The 22,596-nt window shown below is 44.1% G+C and overlaps 1 protein-coding gene across 3 annotated transcripts in view; it reads right to left on the reverse strand.

Moving 5' to 3' along the window:
• Positions 1 to 22,596, reverse strand: part of LOC124553680 (histone acetyltransferase KAT2A) — a 327,182-nt gene that overhangs the window by 249,464 nt on the left and 55,122 nt on the right. For all 3 annotated transcript variants that reach the window (XM_047127565.1, XM_047127567.1, XM_047127566.1), the window contains one exon: positions 20,537 to 20,674. The gene's annotated coding sequence lies outside the window, so the exon portion shown is untranslated. The remainder of the gene's footprint in view (positions 1 to 20,536; positions 20,675 to 22,596) is intronic.

Raw genomic sequence — 22,596 nt, forward strand, 5'->3', positions numbered from 1 at the left:
ACAGAAAGATATATGTGTTCATTCTTTCCACATGCTATACGAGATTGGAATAATAGGAAATTATAAAGATGGTTCGATCAACTGCCACTTGAATGTGATTTGCAGAGTATCCATGTACATGTAGATGTACAGAAAACCAATATTTTTATGAAGAACACAAATAAACCCACTACACATCATGATTTGGACTGGAATATCTGCAACCTAATCGGGTGGTCCACATTTCTTTGACAATGCTGTGAACCGCAATGCGTATCTGACCATGATAAGAGATTGGCTTATCCTGTATTTGCGAGATTGGTGACTGTTCGGTTGTATAATAGTTCCACGAGGATGGAACACCAGCCCATAATGCTACTACTGTTAGAGGATATCTCACTGGTGCATTCTGTGATAAATGGATTGGATACAGCACTGCCCTTCTGCCAGCATCTTTGGAGTGACCATCCTGAAATCTCGACCAGTCATCTTGCGACAGTGCATTATGAGGTTTCATTGAACAGAAGGTTGCTGCCATACATTACGAGACAGTTGGCAGGATGCCGTACCATGTGCATTTACTGCCATCATGCCAGCAATGTTGAGTAGAATTTCACATTGTACATAGAGCAGTGTCATACTCTGCGAACAAAACAATGGTGCACACACAGACATTCTGGAATACAAAGTAAAGGATGGTCACAATATGTCAAAGCTGTCCTCTGCCATGATTCCACATTAGTAAAATGAGGCCATATATGAATATGTGCACATGAGATAAAGCTTTTGACAATGTTGACTGGAATACTCTCTTTCAAATTCTAAAGGTGGCAGGGGTAAAATACAGGGAGCGAAAGGCTATTTACAATTTGTACATAAACCAGATGGCAGTTATAAGAGTCGAGGGACATGAAAGGGAAGCAGTGGTTGCGAAGGGAGTAAGACAGGGTTGTAGCCTCTCCCCGATGTTGTTCAATCTGTATATTGAGCAAGCAGTAAAGGAAACAAAAGAAAAATTCGGAGTAGGTATTAAAATTCATGGAGAAAAAATAAAAACTTTGAGGTTCGCCGATGACATTGTAATTCTGTCAGAGACAGCAAAGGACTTGGAAGAGCAGTTGAATGGAATGGACAGTGTCTTGAAAGGAGGATATAAGATGAACATCAACAAAAGCAAAACAAGGATAATGGAATGTAGTCTAATTAAGTCGGGTGATGCTGAGGGAATTAGATTAGGAAATGAGGCACTTAAAGTAGTAAAGGAGTTTTGTTATTTGGGGAGCAAAATAACTGATGATGGTCGAAGTAGGGAGGATATAAAATGTAGGCTGGCAATGGCAAAGAAAGCGTTTCTGAAGAAGAGAAATTTGTTAACATCCAGTATAGATTTAAGTGTCAGGAAGTCATTTCTGAAAGTATTCGTATGGAGTGTAGCCATGTATGGAAGTGAAACATGGACGATAAATAGTTTGGACAAGAAGAGAATAGAAGCTTTCGAAATGTGGTGCTACAGAAGAATGCTGAAGATTAGATGGGTAGATCACATAACTAATGAGGAAGTATTGAATAGGATTGGGGAGAAGAGAAGTTTGTGGCACAACTTGACCAGAAGAAGGGATCGGTTGGTAGGACATCTTCTGAGGCATCAAGGGATCACCAATTTAGTATTGGAGGGCAGCGTGGAGGGTAAAAATCGTAGAGGGAGACCAAGAGATGAATACACTAAGCAGATTCAGAAGGATGTAGGTTGCAGTAGGTACTGGGAGATGAAAAAGCTTGCACAGGATAGAGTAGCATGGAGAGCTGCATCAAACCAGTCTCAGGACTGAAGACCACAACAACAACAACAACAACACATGAGATAGTGGGTAATGGGACTTTGTGACCACTCTGTAGTTCTCAGGTGACTCGGTCATCCAAACCTGATGTTCCCGAGAAAATTGATTGGCAGAAATGGTCAAGTTTTTTGGCAACCAAGGCCCCCAGACCTTAGCCAGTCAGTTTCTTGCCTGTGGGGATGATTAAAGGAAAAACCTGCAAAGAAAAAGTAAACACAAGAGATGAATTGATCATTTGGATTATGAGTGGCCCTGCCCTCATAAAACAATGCAAAGACAAACTCACAAGACCTACACGTGTTATTGTCAAGAGAATTCAAATCTGTATCAAAGTCAGAAGTGAAATTTATGACCATCATCTTTGAATTTAATCATTTGCCTTTGCTCAGAACCTTCTGTGAGTATTTGTTTGGGTTACATTCTGATAGCCGTGTCTCTATATCAATAGAACTTGGACACGTGTTATATGGAAAGTCTTATTTGAAATACTTTATACTGCCACATCCCAAAATATTTGCTATTCCTTCCAAAACACACCGTGTAAAGGAAGAACTGAAACCCTACTGAAAAATTTTGGACATTGTTCAGGGATATTGTCTGAGTATTTTAATATAAGGGTTTCACAGTCTCCAACTGAACATTACAGAGTAATAATGAAATTATTCCCCCATGAACCACAGACCTTGCTGTTGGTGGGGAGGCTTGCGTGCCTCAGCAATACAGATTGCCGTACCGTAGGTGCAACCACAACGGAGGGGTATCTGTTGAGAGGCCAGACAAACGTGTGGTTCCTGAAGAGGGGCAGCAGCCTTTTCAGTAGTTGCAGGGGCAACAGTCTGGATGATTGACTGATCTGGCCCTGTAACATCAACCAAAACAGCCTTGCTGTGCTGGTACTGTGAACGGATGAAAGCAAGGGGAAACTACAGCCGTAATTTTTCCCGAGGGCACACAGCTTTACTGTATGTAGCATGGAGAGCTGCATCAAACCAGTCTCTGGACTGAATACCACAACAACAACAACAACAACAACAATGAAATTATGATTTATTCAGTTGGTTACTCCTATGAACTTTGCATCTGTGACAACCAGGTGGCCTTGCTACGAGAAAGAGATGGCAGCCTACAGACCAACAATCCTGGTTGTCAGGCCGTATGATGGGTTGATGGGTGACAGTCAGCTTGGTAAGCTACTGCTGGTTTATTTTCTGTTTTAGGGTGTACAAACAAATGAGGTCATATGCGCAAATGTCATAACATTAGAACACCAACAAGTAAAAGAAGTTAAAGGCAACTATACATTAAGCCCGATTGATGGAAGGAAAGAGAGCTACAAATGACTTCCCCTTGGACAAAGGTCCACAAAATACTCCACAGAGACAGCGGAGGTCCAGTAACAAAAATTATATATACTTCACCATATTGCTACGATGGATAAAAAGTTAAACACAGTCGACAGCCCACGTGTCATTCAATAAAACTGAAGATAGCTTGGACGGCAAACATACACTTGAATATAAGCGGTTAAAAAACGGGTATTGGGTCAGGAAATGGCGAACTGTCAAAGGTTGATGATGATGCGCATAAAGTGGTGGGCGATCACCACTTAAACGGTGATGGCTAAAAATACAGTGCCAAATACACAACTGAGCCAAGATCATTTCCTCACAATGAGAGGGCGAAGAGTAACTCGGCCAAGCCACTGGGAAGTGTTTAACTCCTCAGAGCTTGTTCTCAAGAAGCGAAGACCAGTGGTTATGCCAAAATGACACCACCTGCTGACAGACGGCAACACGAAGAGCATCCCAAGGAATGGAAGAGCCAGCAGGCCGAGATAAGAGGATTGCAACCTCGATAGCAACGCATCAGACGGACGTGACCGGCAACACACACTAACGTCACGGTGGCTACCTCGACAGCTACCAAGTGGAAGCTTTCTTGAGCAGTTGCACTAACAGGTGGACTATGTAGAGCACACACAGGTTCTGAAGGACAATGAGAGAATTGAAGCAGATGGGAATTAAAAACCCTGTGTCGCTGGATCTACTGGGTGACCTGATACGGGGTGGACAGCTCTGCTGTAAATATCGAGCATTGTTCTGGAAGCCAATAAGGAAAATGGTTGGTGCCAATAACTAAGGCACAACCAATACCACAGTTGGTCTCAGACAGTCTGCATACGCAGAAAAGAAGAGAGTCCTGAATTTTTCACGCATTTTCCAGCTAAAAATACGCTTTTTCCCAGGGTGAAAGTACATTTCTTCCATGTTAACTGACGATATACTTTCCCTCGGAGCTGCAAAACTTATCGCAAACCTTTCAATAGTGAAGGTTTCATACACTGTCATAAAACTTTCCGGCACTTTAGCAAACGATACCCAGCAAAAAAAAAAAGCTACATTTACACAGCATATTTTGATATTACGAAAGTATAAAAACAAATCCCACCACATACAACTCGGCACCTTCCAGAGCACTGAAACCGAGATTGCGACCGCTTTGGTCAGCCAGTTACAGCTTGCTCCTGTCACGTGATCCTGCCAGCCAATGAGAGTAGATACTGAGCACAAGATATGTGATGTAGTTACGCAATTGCGACGTCATTGTTAAGTAGCATGAACACACAAATAAGAAAAGTTAATGGTTTAAATTAATATACATACAGCATAGCTGCAATAAAAGTTAAGCTTTCACATATAATACTGGTCATCAAAAAGTTTTTGCTTTGTTTTTCGGAAGGTGTGGTTAGGCAAGATCCTACGAGCACACCTTAAATTGTAGCAGCTGAATATTTCTGACAAGCACGATAATAAATTTCACTGCTTTGCACCGAACATTTCGTGGGTTACCTGGGCTGAATACATGTTCCGTCAAGCACTTATTTTTCGACAGAAAAGCCAATTACATATGGAATTGCTAGAGAACTCACACTTTTTTTTTTAAGGATGATTATATTTTTGTAATCGTTACTGCATAATTTGTACTCTATGAAAGAATTAAAATAAATGTGAAGAACTAACCTTGAAACTTTGTCTTTTTTTTTTTTTTAAGCATGTGTTACCCTTTACGATATACCAAACACAAATGTGCCGGTAAAATTTTATGTAACAGCATTAATGGCTAGTCTTTTGGGCCAGAAATTTTGCGAAGTGGCTGGTCCTCAGTGTAAGGTTTTGAATGAGAGTCTAATGCTCCGTGATTTAAAAAATTCGTCAAACTTTCTCACACGTAACAAAATTCATCTTGCGTAAAAGAAATTTCCTTTTAAAGTAACGCGTGTACTGTACACGCGGACAAGGAAAAAAAATCCCGGATTTACCGGTAAAAAATACAGTTTTTCCCCCGGTGAAAACACACTTCTTAGTATTAAGTGACAGTATACTTTCCCTCGGGACTGTAAAAATTATCACAATCCTATGAAGGAAGGGTTAAGGTTTTATGCACCGGTGTACAATTTCCGGCGCTTTAGAAAATTAAACCCGGCAAGAAACAAAAAAACCGCTGCATTTTTGCGTATTACGAAACTATAAATTTGAATTCCACCAAACATAGGACGTTAGTTTTAGAAGCATCGAAATGGAGATTGTTATGTGGCGTTGTAGGCCAATCATAGATGATGTCACGTGATCTCGCCAGGTGATGACAGCAGGTATTAAGAGCTTAGGCCCCGTGATGTAGTCAGTCAATAGCAACATCACTGTTAAGTATCGCGAACACAAATAGTAAAAGTTTGTGGTTTAAATTAATATGCATAGTGTACTTATAGCATACATATAATATTAGTCATTTTTGCGTGTGTTACACTTTACAATACATATACAGATGTGCCAGTAAAATTTTAAATAATGAATAAATGTCTGGTCTTCTGCGGTCGAAATTCTTTCGAGCGGTTGGTCCTCAAAGCGTTAAGTTTTAAATGAGTGTCGAGCGAGTGGCTTAAGAAATTCATCCAACATTCTCACACGTAACATAATCCAACTTGCGTAAAAGAATATTTACTTTGAAACTAACGCTTCTCAAACCACCATTCGTAATATTTTCCCGCAACCTGTTACAAACAGGTTCGTTTCAACACCTGCCAGAGAGCTTCAGTAAACAGGCGTTACTGCGCGTGCGCGGCTACGATGACGTACGAAGCCCGTATACGAATTTACGTCATAAAAGAAACAGGAAATCAGAGGCTACTCCATGAGTATCGAAATTTAGTAAGCCATACTAAAATGCATAATTCTGCTTAAAGTGCACATTCGTATGTTCAGATTCACAATGAATTAGGCCCCATCTTGATATAAAGTTTCTCCGTGTGATTTTCGGGGCGTAAATTTTCTTGGAGTACCACTATTGTATTATCTCATGTTAGGTTCTTTATTATGGCGTAACGCCATACGTGCCGGAAGACGAAAACGTGCACTTGAAATTCAGCGAACAGTTGAAACTAGCTAACAGTTTGGGCTGAAATATTTCGTTTCAAATAAATTTACTGCCTCTGCGGAAAAGATTAATAAAAGCGAAATTTCTTTAGCAAACCGACAAAAATAACTTCATTGATCTGCAAGGCGCTTAATTGACGGCCAAAAACGTGGAAATAAAATAAAATCAGGTAACAAACTAATAACAATTTTAGCCTTCCGTAATTATGTGAATGTATTTTAATTCACTTGATAGCTCCCAGAGACAGAAATCCGTTTTGTTTTCATTTGACGTGAGAGCTTGTAACGAAGAGGAAATAGCAAAATCATTAACAGTCACGTAGCCAGAAGCAGATGGTGCTGCTCATATGCTACTCAACTACGCATGCGCGTGAGCCCGCTGGGAAGTGCTCAAACGAACCTAATGCACACAATTGTTACGTCACGCTCATCGTAAGCAGTTTGTTGTTATGAAATACTGCAGTCTTCGTCCTAAAGCCTTTCGCTGCTGGCGGACGTTATGGTATCAGTTCTTACCAGCCAAAATTACAAAAAATTAACTGAAAAGTAGAACACTGACAAAATCCCGGAATTCTAAAATATCCCCGGTTTTCTCCCAGACGAAAAAATTCTCCTGGATGTCCCAGAGCGTATACACCCTGTCAAACAACCATTCACATATTTTACCTCGACCTTCCAGGTCCCACAGTGGATCGCAATATTCAAAATCTCCTGTGATTGGTCGCTCGCTGTGACACCCCGCACCGGATCGATTGCCAAGCAATTGCAATCACTATTATGAACTGTGGGAAATGTGGGAAATGAACTGCTATGATCAGCAGTTGCAGTCATCGAAAAAGAGGGCATAGAATGGGTGTCCGGGCATGGCAGACAAACAGCATGCGTATCTGCCGAGAAGGACATTATTACCAGTATGGCAGTGGTAGTTTGGCACCTCCTGCATGCAGACTCTCAACAGGGCTAGTGAAAAAGGTGACAGTGGCCAAATGTATTCCATGATGGTGGATCGTATTAAGACAGAGTAAGAGGATGAACATACAGATGAATAAACAAAACACCCACCGTCACAGTTTCAAACAAACAGTTCAAATGTGTGTGAAACCTTACGGGACTTAATTACTAAGGTCATCAGTCCCTAACCTTACACATTACTTAACCTAAATCATCCTAAGGACTAACACACACACCCATGCCCAAGGGATGACTCGAACCTCCGTCGGGATCAGCCACATAGTCCATGACTGCAGCGCCTTAGACCGCTCGGCTAATCCCACGCGACTGCCCAGGAAGTACCGCTTAGGACATGTAGAACACTGCAGAACCGGGAACAGAGTGTGGGAGGACACAGAGTTTCATACAAAGCATGAGCCTCAGGAATTTTGTAGTTTCAGCAAATGGAAGAGCAACAGGCTCAAGATGTAAAGACGTGGAAAAAAGCCATTGCGCCACAAGAAATTCAAACAAATGGTTCTGTCAGTTGTAAAGCACAAGCCAGTGTCGATGCTCCACAAATAAAGACAATCGAGACATCGCTGAAGATGCCGCTCAAGGAGACAAGTCCGCGAAAAACTGCAATAGACCGCAAAATCATCAACGAAAGGGGAGGAGCTGGAGATTTCTGGCAGGCGACAGTCCATAATAGGGTTAAAGGCTACAGCAAAGAGAACGATGCTCAGGATGGAGCCTTGAGGCACTCCTTTCTCCTGGGTAAGGGTGTCTGCAAGGTCAAAGCCACACGTAACTTGAAAACTCAGTCTTTTAAAATTCCTGAAGGAAATGGGGAGGCGGCCATCGAAGCCCCACATGTATAGACTACGGAGGATAACAGTCCTCCAGCAGATGTTGTAGGCTTTCTCCAAACCAGAAAACATGACCACAGTCTGGTATTTCTGCAGTAAAGCGTTAATGACACCAGCTGACAAAGTGACAAAATGGTCAACTGCAGAACGGCTCGCACAAGATCCACATTGTGCAATGATTAGTACAAGCACGTAATTTGTGAGACTCGAGCCACCATACCAGCTGACCACGAATCATACAAACCATCACCCAAAAAACACAGCTGGTAAGAAATGGGGCGGTAGCTGGAAGGAAGGTGTTGTCCTAACCGGGCTTAGGTGTTGGTATGAGAGTGGCTTCACACCAGTGTCTGGGAAACGTGCCGTCCACCGAGATGCGGTCGTACATTTGAAGGAGAAAGTGCTGCAACACCGGAATGTGAATTTTGTCCAGCCCTGGAGTAGAGGATCAGGATGAGGTGAGAGCATGGTCTAGCTCCCTCATAGTAAAGGCATCATTGTGGTAGTCACTCTTCTGAGAGGAGAAGAATATCACCTGAGCCTCCTCCACTCATTTCCAAGAGAGGAAGACGGAGTGACAGTGGGTGGAGCTCAAAATCTCCACAAAATAGTGGCCCAAGGTCTTGGAGACAGCAACATAGTTGCCAATGACAACATCTACTATGGTCAGGCTGAAAATCAGGGAATGGACCTCGGTACCAGAGAGCCGACAGAGGTTGCCCATACGGCATAAGAGGGAGTGAAACTGTGAAAAGAAAGACTAAACAAAATCCAGCTAGCTTCTTCACTATACTGAAGAATGTGACAAAGCCCTCGCAAATGTTTATAATGAATATAGTTCACTGTCATACAATGGTAGTTAAAAATGTGGAGATTACATCTCCGCACACAAATTGTGCCACGGCATGTCTCAGTCCACCACGGGACCGGGACACGGTGCAATAAAGATTAAATGCGAGGTACGGAACATTCTGCGGCAGTACAGATAACAATCGCAAGGTACTCTTATCTGTTCATCACGACTGTGGAATTTTTGTTGAAGGTCGCCTGGGAGGAGTAAAGCTTCCAGTCGTCCTTAGAAATCTGTGAATTGGATTTACATGCATATGGGGTAGGAATCAGCAAACAGGTAGCACAGGAAATGGTTGTTCGAGTATCTGTCGGAGACAATAGACCACACGAGAGGACAGGCAAGTTGGGCAGTACAGAACAAGATGTCCAAATCAGAATAGGTGTGCAGGGAGTCTGAAAAGAAAGTGGGTGCTCCAGTGTTAAGACAGACGAGGTTGAGTTGATTGCGAAGGTCAGCAGAGAGGGAACCTCTCGGACAGGTTCTGGAAGAGCGCCAATGGGGATGGTTGACATTAAAGTCACTGAGCAGCAGAAAGGGGTGAGGGAGCTGACCAATAAGTTGAAGTAAGTTTGCCCTGGTGTAGACGGCACAAAGGGAAAAGGTCAAGGAAGGAAGGGAAAGGCAAACTGCAACAGCTTGCAGCCTGACACTCAATGAGATGGTTTGGCTAAGGACATCATTACGAATGAGCAGCATGACTCCCCAATCAGACGGAATGCTGTCCTCGGAGGGAAGGTCAAAGCAGATTGGAAGGAAATGCATGAAGTCAAAGTGGTCTAGAGGACACAATTTCTTTTTTTGGAGGCAGGAAACAACAGCAGGATGCTGAGATTCCAAGAACAGACGTAATTCCTCCTTGTTGGATCTAATGTCACGAACATTTCATAGTGGAAGTGTCATAATGAGGAATAGGGAGGAGGGAGAAAATGATGGCCAGTCACCTCAACGGCTGCCGAGTGCAAGTCTTTTAAGAGACACTGCTACAGGGCACAGAGGCTGGAGGATTCTATTCTATGACATCTACAGAGGCGTCAGCATTGTTCCTGGGTCGACCTGTGGATTCCAGAGCAGAAAAATGGTAGGCTGAGGGTGCCAGTGAAATGGAGGTCAGCAAGGTGAGGGTATCACACGGTGACACTGTTGAACAGGATCTCCGCATTGGGGAAGGAGACTGCTTGCCTCTGTTTGATTTCTTAGAGTAAGAAGACGAAGACTCAGATGTCTGTTGGCTGGAGGGACATAAAAAGTCGTTGTGGGAGTGTTCCTTTCATCCTTTCTGGCCTAACAGTTGTGTAGCAGGTGATTTCTCTGCCAGGGGCAAAGATCTGTTGGCTTGTTGCACAGCTGTAAGAGAAGGAAACAGGGATGCTACAGTGATATTGGGTGATTTCACAATTACAATACTGAATTGGAGATCCCAAGTCTGTGTGGCCATGTACTTCATGGAGTGAGGCATAGCAAGAACGGTACTATAAGTGCAGCACGGTAAAATGCACGGCTTTCGACTAGCCAACAACTTGCGACAGTGTAGGATACTTTTCCCTAAGTCCACATCTCCTGGACGGCCCACTCATTGAGAGACACATGGCACTAACGGGATAAGGCCGTGTAGTTGCCATTTCAATTGATACTGCGGGGACTAAAAATGGTTCAAATGGCTCTGAGCACTATGGGACTTAACATCTGTGGTCATCAGTCCCCTAGAACTTAGAACTACTTAAACCTAACTAACCTAAGGACATCACACACATCCATGACCGAGGCAGGATTCCAACCTGTGACCGTAGCGGTCACGCGGTTCCAGACTGAAGCGCCTAGAACCGCACGGCCACACCGGCCAGTCCTGCGGGGCTCACCCTTGTCAGCATCCCTACCACAAGTAACATATTTGGTTATGTTTTGACAGGACACGTGAGTGTGATTGTAACATTGACTCGAGTAGCAGCACATCAATTTCAGTATGTATAATGTATAACTTCACAGCCTGCTCTGATCTTTCATGGAAGCTCTATTCCATCAAACGTGAAAAAATGGCACTAAGTTAGCATCAACATTTTTCACTACTCAATGGACCACAGTGACACCCTCATCAGAGAGAACATTTTAGATTTCTGCCTTTGTCAGACCATCAAGCAGCAGAGTGTAAATAACACCACACAAAGAATTCAGCATATGATGCACCTCAACACGAACAGGACAGCTGTGAAGGAGTGAACTGTAAGCAGTTGTTGGGCTTGAAAATCACAATTTTGGTCTCCAAAAGCAAAGTCCCAGTATAAGTGACAGTATGATTTCACAGGACCTGCAATTGCATCGACACCTTTTTGAATAATAAACGCATTAACTCTGACAATGGACTGATCATCTTTGGTACATGATGCCACGAAGAACCGAGGTGTAGCTGGGAGTGGCATTGAATCTTTAGGCTCATTCCATTTATTTTAGTAGACATAGACTGAGAAGAAGATTAAAACTTTAAACATGGCTGCTTAGTTCAGTGACTGTTTACAAATTAAAGTTAAGGCAATTACAGCATTCGCTCACAAAATTTAAGTCTTTTGACCGGGTTTCAACACTTCTATGAGTGCCTTCATCAGGAATTAAATATTCAAATTTGCAGGTCATGTATAAGATAAATATGAAGAGAAAAAAGTTTTAGTCACAAAAATTAAAAAAAAAAAGAAAACTGTGGTTTTTTTAGGTATGAACAGCCCACAGTGACTCGCCTTCCATGTATTCTTTTCAAATTTTTGTGAATAAAACCTTTCTTGCTTGATATTTATCTTATACGTGACACGCTAATTTGAATATTTAATTTCTGATGAAGGCACTCAGAGAAGTTTTGAAACTTGGTCAAAAGACTTAAATTTTGTGACAGAGGGCTGTAATTGCTTTAACTTTAATTTGAGATAAAGATGATTAGCTCATTGCGAAAAAATCCTCCACGATCACCAACATCTTCGATGTTGCACCCACTGCGACTGGAAGCCCCCCTCAGATGGGGGCTCACTCGCCTTAGATCAGGGCTTAACAACTGGTCGGTTTTGAGCGCGAGTACTCGCGTCTGCTCAGGCATGTGCTCGCGAGCAGGTGCAAGGTCGCGGAGTAGGGAGGGTGGGGAAATGCGCACGCACGTTTGAATGTGATCTCTCGTTCTTAGCAGATTTAACTAGCCATCTGAATGCTTTGAGCATTTTACCACAAGGTAAAGATCTGCTAATTACTCATTTCATAGATCGAATACGAGCTTTTAAAATGAAATTGACACTTTGGGTGAGTCAGTTGGAAACAGGAAACCTAGCTCATTTTCCTAAATTATCATCCATGCAAGATGTTCACAAAGACTGTGAACGTTATTCACATACTTTAGCTGATCAGCGCTTTCAGGATCTGACAGCACTAGACAGTGATTTTGATCTGTTCTCTCCATATTCAGCGAATATTTAAGAGATTCGTCCTGAGCTGCAGCAAGAAATTATTGACCTGCAGTGTGACAGAGAATACAGAGACAAATTTCAGAACAAGAAAAACATTTTGGAATTCTACAGACACTTCCCTCAGGATAGATTTCCTCATTTGCACAAACTGGCGGCTACAATAATATCAACGTTCGGTTCCACGTATGTTTGTGAACAACTGTTCTCTGCAATGAAATGTAACAAGACGTGCCTGAGAAACGCATTGTCTGATCGAAATTTAAACTGCACACTGCGCCTAAAATGCACAAGAACAATTGCTCCAAACAGAGACGCAATTGTAAAGGGCAAAAAGTACATGATAACGGAGAATCCCACACTTCAGTGACACCTTTTATTGTGTAACAGTTCACAAATTAATGCGAATGTAGAGGCATATACTAAGCTAATAAAATTATGTGGCACGTGGACATTCTCCTTTATTTGTTTCATCTGTCACAGTAATAATTCGTGAGTGATATCCCTGCAGGTGGCTGCGGATTTACATTGACCGGCGGCAGCTGCTGTGTGCCCCACGTGGCTCTCCCCACTCGCTGCTCTGGTCCGGTAGTGGGGGTAGCGTGCTCGCGCTGCTCCGTGCTCGCACCTTGCTGCTCACAGCTTGCTCCGCGAGCACGTATGTTGTGAAGCCCGGCCTTAGATGATTGTTCATACCTCAAGTCATATCTCCCAAGCTCCACACAGGGGGACCAATTGGCAACTGGGAAGGCAATAGCTCAGGCAATCACCCTTCCCTGGGCCTGGCCTGTACCAGGGGTACGTACGAATCCCACCTGTCGACCCACGGCTGGGAATTGCGCTTTACCAAGTCGCCTGTTAGATGTCAAACATCTGGGTCACCCTTCAGAAGCACACAGGGAGGAGGGAGGAAGAAGAAAGAGAGACCTCAAACACTGAAGCGGAGGACGGAGAGGAGGTAAATAATTGAGGATGAAAGAAAAATCAGACTAGGGACTGTCCACCGCTGGGCTACGAAATTTCAGAATGCGTTCCTGAAAATACGCAAGATGTGTTCACCGAGGGAGGGGAAAAGGAATGAGGAGGATAGACATGCAGCACAGAAAGTGAAGAGGTGCTACAAAGGCTGGGACCCTGTGGAAGCCAAGCACAAACTCACCAAAGAGCGGTGAGCCCCCTGGACAGGGAGTGGGGGATTCTACTGTTGTCCGGAGCATTTCCAGACGTGTCTTCAGCCCAGAATCTCTTTGGCTGGAGTAGAATCATCTTCAATGATGCGGCCAAGTATGAAATGGGCCCCAGAGACCGGCAAACCCATGTCTGAGGATACCCTGGGCAGCACTGGGATACCAACCTGTCACTCACCCAACAGCCAACAGTGATGGTCTGCAGTGCCGTGCCATTTCATTTCATTTCCATATATGCCAACTTTCAAAAGTGAAAAATCAGGAGAATTTTAGCGCTGTACTATTGTGAATTACAACACATCCCTGACAAAGTTGCAATAATTCAGTACCTGTACCTGGTACACCCATATTGTTTCACAATTCCAGAATCGGGAAACATTTTGCGAAGCAAAGGCCCAGCGTGGTCAGCACAGTTTATAGTCAAGTTATGCTCTACAATAAATGAGGTAAATAAAGCCTCGGCGTTCATCACAGAATCTACATTTTGGGGTTTACACGAGAAGTTTCTGGTTCCATTCTACACAATGGACACTCTCCTCGTGTTTTTTTAGTTTGCACATGTTTAAGAATGCCGCACTTCCCACCGTGAGCCACTGAAAAGTCACATCTACATACACTACAAAATGCGTAGGTTTGTCCCTTCCTCGATTCACTTAAACATGGAAACTCTTCCTTATATACATTTCTGAATACTGCATCAGATTTCTTCACCATCCTGCACAAAAAATAATCAACACCTCCACGATATGCAGCCAACAACTACTACAGAGTACACAAATCACGCAGCAGCATCGAGAACACAATGGTCCTACGTTATAGACAATGGTCAAGTAGCAATGATGCCAACCCTGGTGCACCGTTTCCCCCTATATTGCTCTTCAAATTCCCCTATATAATTTGTCACACTGTCGGGTGGGCGGGGGGGAGAGGGGGGGGGGGGGGTAAAAGGGAGTCAACAATGAAATTGTCGAGTGGAGGGGAAGGTAGTAACCCAAAATTTTTTTCCCCCCTGAAACATTTATCCCTCTAATTTCCCCAGGCAGCTTAATTCCCCCTAAATTTAGGAGGAAATCCCCCAACTTGGCCACACTTCCTTGTAGAAAGAACAATGCTAATCACTTCGCTTGGAATGACTATCAACTACTCCTTGTCCACAATTACTTTACAATTGCACTGATGCTACCAGAAGTGGAGGAAACTGAAACTGGTTGAAAGATATTCATTTGTCTCCGAACACTGCCAACGATAAGTTCCGTACTTCTACAAGGAAGATACAAAGCGCGAGCTACGCCTACTGCCGCTCCCGACAGCCACCACACGAATCTTCCAAGTTAACATAGACAAGTAGCAGCCATACATTGTCATCCACCGATATATCGAAGGGGCAGGATTTTCAAATAGTAAGGAAAGTATTGAAATTGCTCTGAAAATCTGGAGGTCGGTCTTTACGGTCAGGAGATCAGGAGGAAGAAGGAAAAATCGGGAGTCTCCTGCTTAAATCAGGAGAGTTGGCATGTCTGCATTTCATAGGAGGACCCTTTGATTGTCATCCATGGGACCCTTACAGCACAGCGGTACTTTGACAATATTCTAGGTCCGGTTTTGTTGCCCTTCATGGCAAGCCATCTTGGGCTCACATTTCAACAAGATAATGCTGCCCACACACAGCAAGAGTTTCTACTGCTTACCTTTGTGCTTGGCAAATCCTACCTTCCCCAGCAAGGTCGCCCGATCTCTCTCCAATTGAGAACATTATCGTAAGGGCCTACCAACCAGCTCGGAATTTTGATGATGTAATATAACAGCTGGACAGAATTTGGCACAATATCCCTCAGGAGAGCATCCAACAAGTCTATCGATCAATGCCAAGCCAAACAACTGCTTGCATTAGGGTCAGAGGTGAACAAACATATTACTGACTTCCTCGATTTGTGAAGTTCTTTCCCTCAAATAAATCATCCAATTGATGAGTACGCTACTGCATTGGCTTCTTACTTAGCTTGCATTTATCGCGAATCCCTTGCCCAATGTAAAGTCCCGAGCGACTGGAAAAAAGCGCAGCTGACGCCTGTATATAAGAAGGGTAGAAGGACAGATCCTCAAAATTACAGACGAGTATCCTTAACATCGGTTTGTTGCAGGATTCTCGAACATATTCTGAGTTCGAATATAATGAATTTCCTTGAGACAGAGAAGTTGCTGTCCATGCGTCAGCACGGCTTCAGAAAGCATCGCTCCTGCGAAACACAACTCGCCCTTTTTTCACATGATATCTTGTGAACCGTGGATGGAGGGTGTCAGACAGATGCCATATTCCTTAACTTCCGGAAAGCGTTTGACTCGGTGCCCCACTGCAGACTCCTAACTAAGGTACGAGCATATGGGATTGGTTCCCCAGTATGTGAGTGGCTCGAAGACTTCCTAAGTAAAAGAACCCAGTACATTGTCCTCGATGGTGAGTGTTCATCGGAGGTGAGGGTATCGTCTGGAGTGCCCCAGGGAAGTGTGGTAGGTCCGCTGTTGTTTTCTGTCTACATAAATGATCTTTTGGAAAGGGTGGATAGCAATGTGCGGCTGTTTGCTGATGATGCTGTGGTGTACGGGAAGGTGTCGTAGTTGAGTGACTGTAGGAGGATACAAGACGACTTGGACAGAATTTGTGATTGGTATAAAGAATGGCAGCTAACTCTAAATATACACTCCTGGAAATGGAAAAAAGAACACATTGACACCGGTGTGTCAGACCCACCATACTTGCTCCGGACACTGCGAGAGGGCTGTACAAGCAATGATCACAAGCACGGCACAGCGGACACACCAGGAACCGCGGTGTTGGCCGTCGAATGGCGCTAGCTGCGCAGCATTTGTGCACCGCCGCCGTCAGTGTCAGCCAGTTTGCCGTGGCATACGGAGCTCCATCGCAGTCTTTAACACTGGTAGCATGCCGCGACAGCGTGGACGTGAACCGTATGTGCAGTTGACGGACTTTGAGCGAGGGCGTATAGTGGGCATGCGGGAGGCCGGGTGGACGTACCGCCGAATTGCTCAACACGTGGGGCGTGAGGTCTCCACAGTACATCGATGTTGTCGCCAGTGGTCGGCGGAAGGTGCACGTGCCCGTCGACCTGGGACCAGACCGCAGCGACGCACGGATGCACGCCAAGACCGTAGGATCCTACGCAGTGCCGTAGGGGACCGCACCGCCACTTCCCAGCAAATTAGGGACACTGTTGCTCCTGGGGTATCAGCGAGGACCATTCGCAACCGTCTCCATGAAGCTGGGCTACGGTCCCGCACACCGTTAGGCCGTCTTCCGCTCACGCCCCAACATCGTGCAGCCCGCCTCCAGTGGTGTCGCGACAGGCGTGAATGGAGGGACGAATGGAGACGTGTCGTCTTCAGCGATGAGAGTCGCTTCTGCCTTGGTGCCAATGATGGTCGTATGCGTGTTTGGCGCCGTGCAGGTGAGCGCCACAATCAGGACTGCATACGACCGAGGCACACAGGGCCAACACCCGGCATCATGGTGTGGGGAGCGATCTCCTACACTGGCCGTACACCACTGGTGATCGTCGAGGGGACACTGAATAGTGCACGGTACATCCAAAACGTCATCGAACCCATCGTTCTACCATTCCTAGACCGGCAAGGGAACTTGCTGTTCCAACAGGACAATGCACGTCCGCATGTATCCCGTGCCACCCAACGTGCTCTAGAAGGTGTAAGTCAACTACCCTGGCCAGCAAGATCTCCGGATCTGTCCCCCATTGAGCATGTTTGGGACTGGATGAAGCGTCGTCTCACGCGGTCTGCACGTCCAGCACGAACGCTGGTCCAACTGAGGCGCCAGGTGGAAATGGTATGGCAAGCCGTTCCACAGGACTACATCCAGCATCTCTACGATCGTCTCCATGGGAGAATAGCAGCCTGCATTGCTGCGAAAGGTGGATATACACTGTACTAGTGCCGACATTGTGCATGCTGTGTTGCCTGTGTCTATGTGCCTGTGGTTCTGTCAGTGTGATCATGTGATGTATCTGACCCCAGGAATGTGTCAATAAAGTTTCCCCTTTTGGGACAATGAATTCACGGTGTTCTTATTTCAATTTCCAGGAGTGTAGATAAATATAAATTAATGCAGATGAACAGGAAAAAGAATCCTGTAATGTTTGAATACTCCATTAGTAGTGTAGCGCTTGACAAAGTCACGTCGATTAAATATTTGGGCGTTAACATTGCAGAGCGATATGAAGTGGGTCAAGCATGTAATGGGAGTTGTGGGGAAGGTGGGTAGTCGTTTTCGGTTCATTGGTAGCATTTTGGGAAGATGTGGTTCATCTGTAAAGGAGACCGTTTATAAAACACTAATATGACCTATTCTCGAGTACTGCTCAGGCGTTTGGGATCCCTATCAGGTCGGATTGAGGGAGGACATAGAAGCAATTCAGAGGTGGGCTGCTAGATTTGTTACTGGTAGGTTTGATCATCACGCGAGTGTTACGGAAATGCTTCAGGAACTCGGGTGGGAGTCTCTGGAGGAAAGGAGGCGTTCTTTTCGTGAATCGCTACTGAGGAAATTTAGAGAACCAGCATTTGAGGCTGACTGCAGTACAATTTTACTGCCGCCAACTTATATTTTGCGGAAAGACCACAAAGATAAGATAAGAGAGATTAGGGCTCGTACAGAGGCATATAGGAAGTCATTTTTCCCTTGTTCTGTTTGGGAGTGGAACAGGGAGAGAAGATGATAGTTGTGGTACGAGGTACCCTCCGCCATGCACCGTACAGTGGATTGCGGAGTATGTATGTAGATGTAGATGTGAAATTGGAATCACTTGTTTGTCTGTGCACAAAGATCACATCTACCAATTTCCATCCCATTCAGATAATTCCTTCATGGTGCATAATTTTTTTGTCTTAGAGTGCATTTTCAGTGCAATAAATGTGTAAAGTAAGTGGGAGTAAGAAATCAAGAAGGTACAGGCCCACCAATGAGGTGCATAAGACTATGGCGCATCCGCCGTATGCCAGCAAAGTATCAAACTAAACTTGCAAATTCCTATCTTACTGTAACAGTAAATGATTTTCTATCCACATGCAAGAACGTGTACACTATTAGACGTGGTAACAGATGTCTTGGGGCTCTGTAAAGTGGGTGTCTACCACACCCCATCCAAATGCATTCAGCCATATGTCGAGCAGACTTTGCAGACAATTGAAGAAAGGTCCTAGGAGCACAGGAGACAAACTGAATTTATGCAAATACCCAAATATGTGATTCCAGAACATTGCGTGGCTACAGGGACTCAATGAAGCATGAAGAAACATACCTTATGTGACCAAAAGTGTCTGGACACCTGGCTGAAAATGACTTACAAGTTCATGGCACCCTCCATTGGTAATGCTGGAATTCAATATGGAGTTGGCACACCCTTAGCCTTGATGACAAGTTCCACTATTACAGGCATACATTCAATCAGGTGCTGGAAGGTTTCTTGGGAAATGGCAGCCCATTCTTCACGGAGTGCTGCACTGAGGAGAGGTATCGATGTCGATCGGTGAGGCCTGGCACGAAGTCGGCGTTCCAAAACATCCCAAAGGTGATCTATAGGATTGAGGTCAGGAGTCTGTGCACGCCAGACCATTATAGGGATGTTATTGTCATGCAACCACTCTGCCACAGGCCATGCATAATGAACAGGTGCTCGATCGTGCTGAAAGATGCAATTGCCATCCCCGAATTGCTCGTCAACAGTGGGAAGCCAGAAGGTGCTTAAAATGTCAATATAGGCCTGTGTTGTGATAGTGCCATGCAAAACAAAAGGGGTGCAAGCCCCCTCCATGAAAAATACGACCACACCATAACACCAGCGCCTCTGAATTTTACTGTTGGCCTACACACGGTGGCAGATGACGTTCACTGGGAATTTGCCATACCCACACCGTGCCATCGAATCACCACTTTGTGTACTGTGATTCGTCACTCCACATGATGTTTTTCCACTGTTCAATTGTCCAACATTTACACTCCTTACACCAAGCGAGGCATTGTTTGGCATTTACCGGCATGATGTGTGGTTTATGAGCAGCCGCTCAACCGTGAAATCCAAGTTTTCTCACCTCCCACCTAATTGTCATAGTACTTGCAGTGGATCCTGATGCAGTTTGGAATTCCTGTGTGGTGGTCTGGATAGATGTCTGCTATTACACATTAGGACCCTCTTCAACTGTCAGTGGCCTCTGTCAGTGAACAGACGAGTTCGGCCTGTGCGCTTTTGTGCTGTACGTGTCCCTTCACGTTTCCACTTCACTCTCACATCGGAAACAGTGGACCTAGGGATGTTTAGAAGTGCGGTAATCTCGCATACAGACGTATGACACAAGTGACACCCAATCACCTGACCACGTTAGAAGTGCACGAGTTCCACAGAGTGCCCCATTCTGCTCTCTCATGATGTCTAATGACTACTGAGGTCGCTAATATGGAGTACCTGGCAGTAGGTGGTAGCACAATGCACCTTATATGAAAAATATATGTTTTTGGAGATGTCCAGGTACTCTTGATCACATAGTGTAAGTGTTGAGACAGTCCTCATTGTTTTGAGACTTTGTTCTAAAGGAAGCAATCCAAATATGAGTGTCCTACAGTCTGATCAACAGAGGCGGTGGCTTCCTCTCAGTAAAGCATGGGATCCAGCACTCAGTGTCACAGTGTGGACGAGAGCAACTTCCAAGCCTGATGTGGGCAGCAACAGCATTCAGGGACTAGAATTTGAGCACAGAATTCTAACGTTGGATGCAACCTGGTTGTGGGGAAGGAGTGTGGGGTGGTAAGAGTGCAAAGGAGGTGTGATGCAGTGAAGAAGCTCAGTCTACAGGTATCACCTGAAGACACACTAAGGTAACCTGTCAAAATGTCATGTTACGTAAATAGTAACACCTAGATGAATACCCATGAGCGATACAAACAACTTCAACAGATGCTTACATGTTACAGTACAAGCTAGTCCAGTTACCTGTTAAAACGGAGAAGCGACTGCAGAAGCGCTGCTACAGAACAGACCGCAGTGTGGGACGAGTTAGCAGCTCATCCTCTCTGGAATGCAGCCAAAAGTGAATGGAGGTTCTTTGCAGCCTCAGGTACACACACTAACCTGCACAACAAAAACAAAGAAACAACTCAAATACTAGTGTCTTTTTTTTTCATTCTATGCAGAATTCTTCTCACCTCTGGCAATTCATGCTAATGCACAATTTGGTAACTTACATATTTTGTGGGCAGATGTCACAGTAGTCACTCAAACAAAGCAAGTAAAGATGTGCGTGCCATCTGTTTGTGAACTGTGTAAACTTGGTTCTGTGTGGTAATGTACGCTCATGTCCAGGTAAAACAGAACCCCTTGAATGAACAATAGAAAACCCAGGATGGAATGTAACAATATTATGAGAAGGAAAGTAGCTATTCACCATATGGTGGAAATGTTGAGTCACAGAAGGGGACAACAAACAAGATTTTCACACTGCAGTCGTGTGTGAAGGTTGCATTTGTGCGAGTGTGTGTTGTGCATGTGTGTGTCTGTTGTTGACAAATGCCATTGGCCAAAAGCTTTAAGTGTGAAAATATTTTTGTTTTGCCTGTCTCCGACTCAGCATCTCCACTATATGGTGAGAACCCCTTGAATGACTACACATTGGACATTCATATTCACAGGATATGTACAATAGTATGTTCTACAGAAATCGTTAGTATTTGACTCATGTGAGTCCGTGGATTCAAGGTCAACATCAATATCACGGTGCAACTCCGCTTGCCAGTAAAATGTGCCTGCAGTTCTAGTTGTCTTTATAGAGCAAAGATAATTGATTAGTGTGGCATGAGCAGTCGCGCAGCATGCCTCGCAGACATATGCGTGAGCATACCATCAATCAGTGAGTTTGAAAGAGGGCGCATTATTGGCATGAGAAAATGTGATGCATCCATCCGGGAGTTATTAAATGCTATGGGCACTGCGCACTAAGGGGCCCTGCACCTTTGTGTAAAATAATCAGTTGATATTCTACATACCATCCAATGGAAAGATGGTGATGTCCAAATCAACAATAAGTAGCAACAATTTTAGCTCCCTTATAAAGGTGAGCGCTGGCTATGCCATACTTTGTGTGTCCTAAGTTGACAACACTGTGAAACTTGCAGCGGAATTCCCTAAAGTTGCCCAAACTAGTCACAACAACCTGGTCAATTAGAATAGGGCTCCAATGACAACCAATAAGAGGGCAATGAATGGATACCACATTATTTTTGTACGTCTACTGTTAACCGTCTTTTTTTCCTTCAACAATGTATTTAATCTTCTTACAGTGATCCCACTTTTGATACAGGCCATCTAGAGTGAAGGTTCCTTTCTTGTCGATGGACTATTGTACAATGTGTTGCAGTTTCACACTTGCTGCATTTCTTTTGTGCTGCTGTTTCTTTGCCAGTTGCTGTGGTCTAATAGGATACAGAACTAATATTTAACAACACTAGAAAATGTTAAGAGAGTGAAATATAATCTTATTTAACACGTTTAAAAAATGTGGGTTCTGTGTGCAATGTATTTAACAATGTAGGTATCAATCATTGATGTTTTATCTCATCCGGCAATGAAATGTAATTGTTATAATTCTTTTACTCGTACTTCCAAATACAGTAAAGGTTTATTTGCCACTAATACATCAGTGGTGGGATTGACTTGATGAAACCACCCATATAATGGTGTAGGACTGGGTGCCACGTTTCACACATTTCAGCCATCCAACCTGGTGGACCTCGATCATGAAAATGTGATAAAAATAATTTCTCACAAAAGATCTAAACCATTAAAAATAACACTAGTTTACCTTGTAGCTCTGTAGCATAAATTGCTAAAGTTCTATGCTCAAAAGCTAAAGACTGAATGTTCATTACTTACAGAATCATAATTTTTAAAATCCTTATCAAAATGAACATGGGGTGTAAGTTTTATTTGTTTAATTTAGATTTACATACAATTCTTTCTTTGATTTTACTTTCTGATCCTTGAAAGACTCACTTCAT

This window comes from Schistocerca americana, chromosome 11 (assembly GCF_021461395.2).
Source record: "Schistocerca americana isolate TAMUIC-IGC-003095 chromosome 11, iqSchAmer2.1, whole genome shotgun sequence".
Classification (NCBI taxonomy): Eukaryota; Metazoa; Arthropoda; class Insecta; order Orthoptera; family Acrididae; genus Schistocerca; species Schistocerca americana.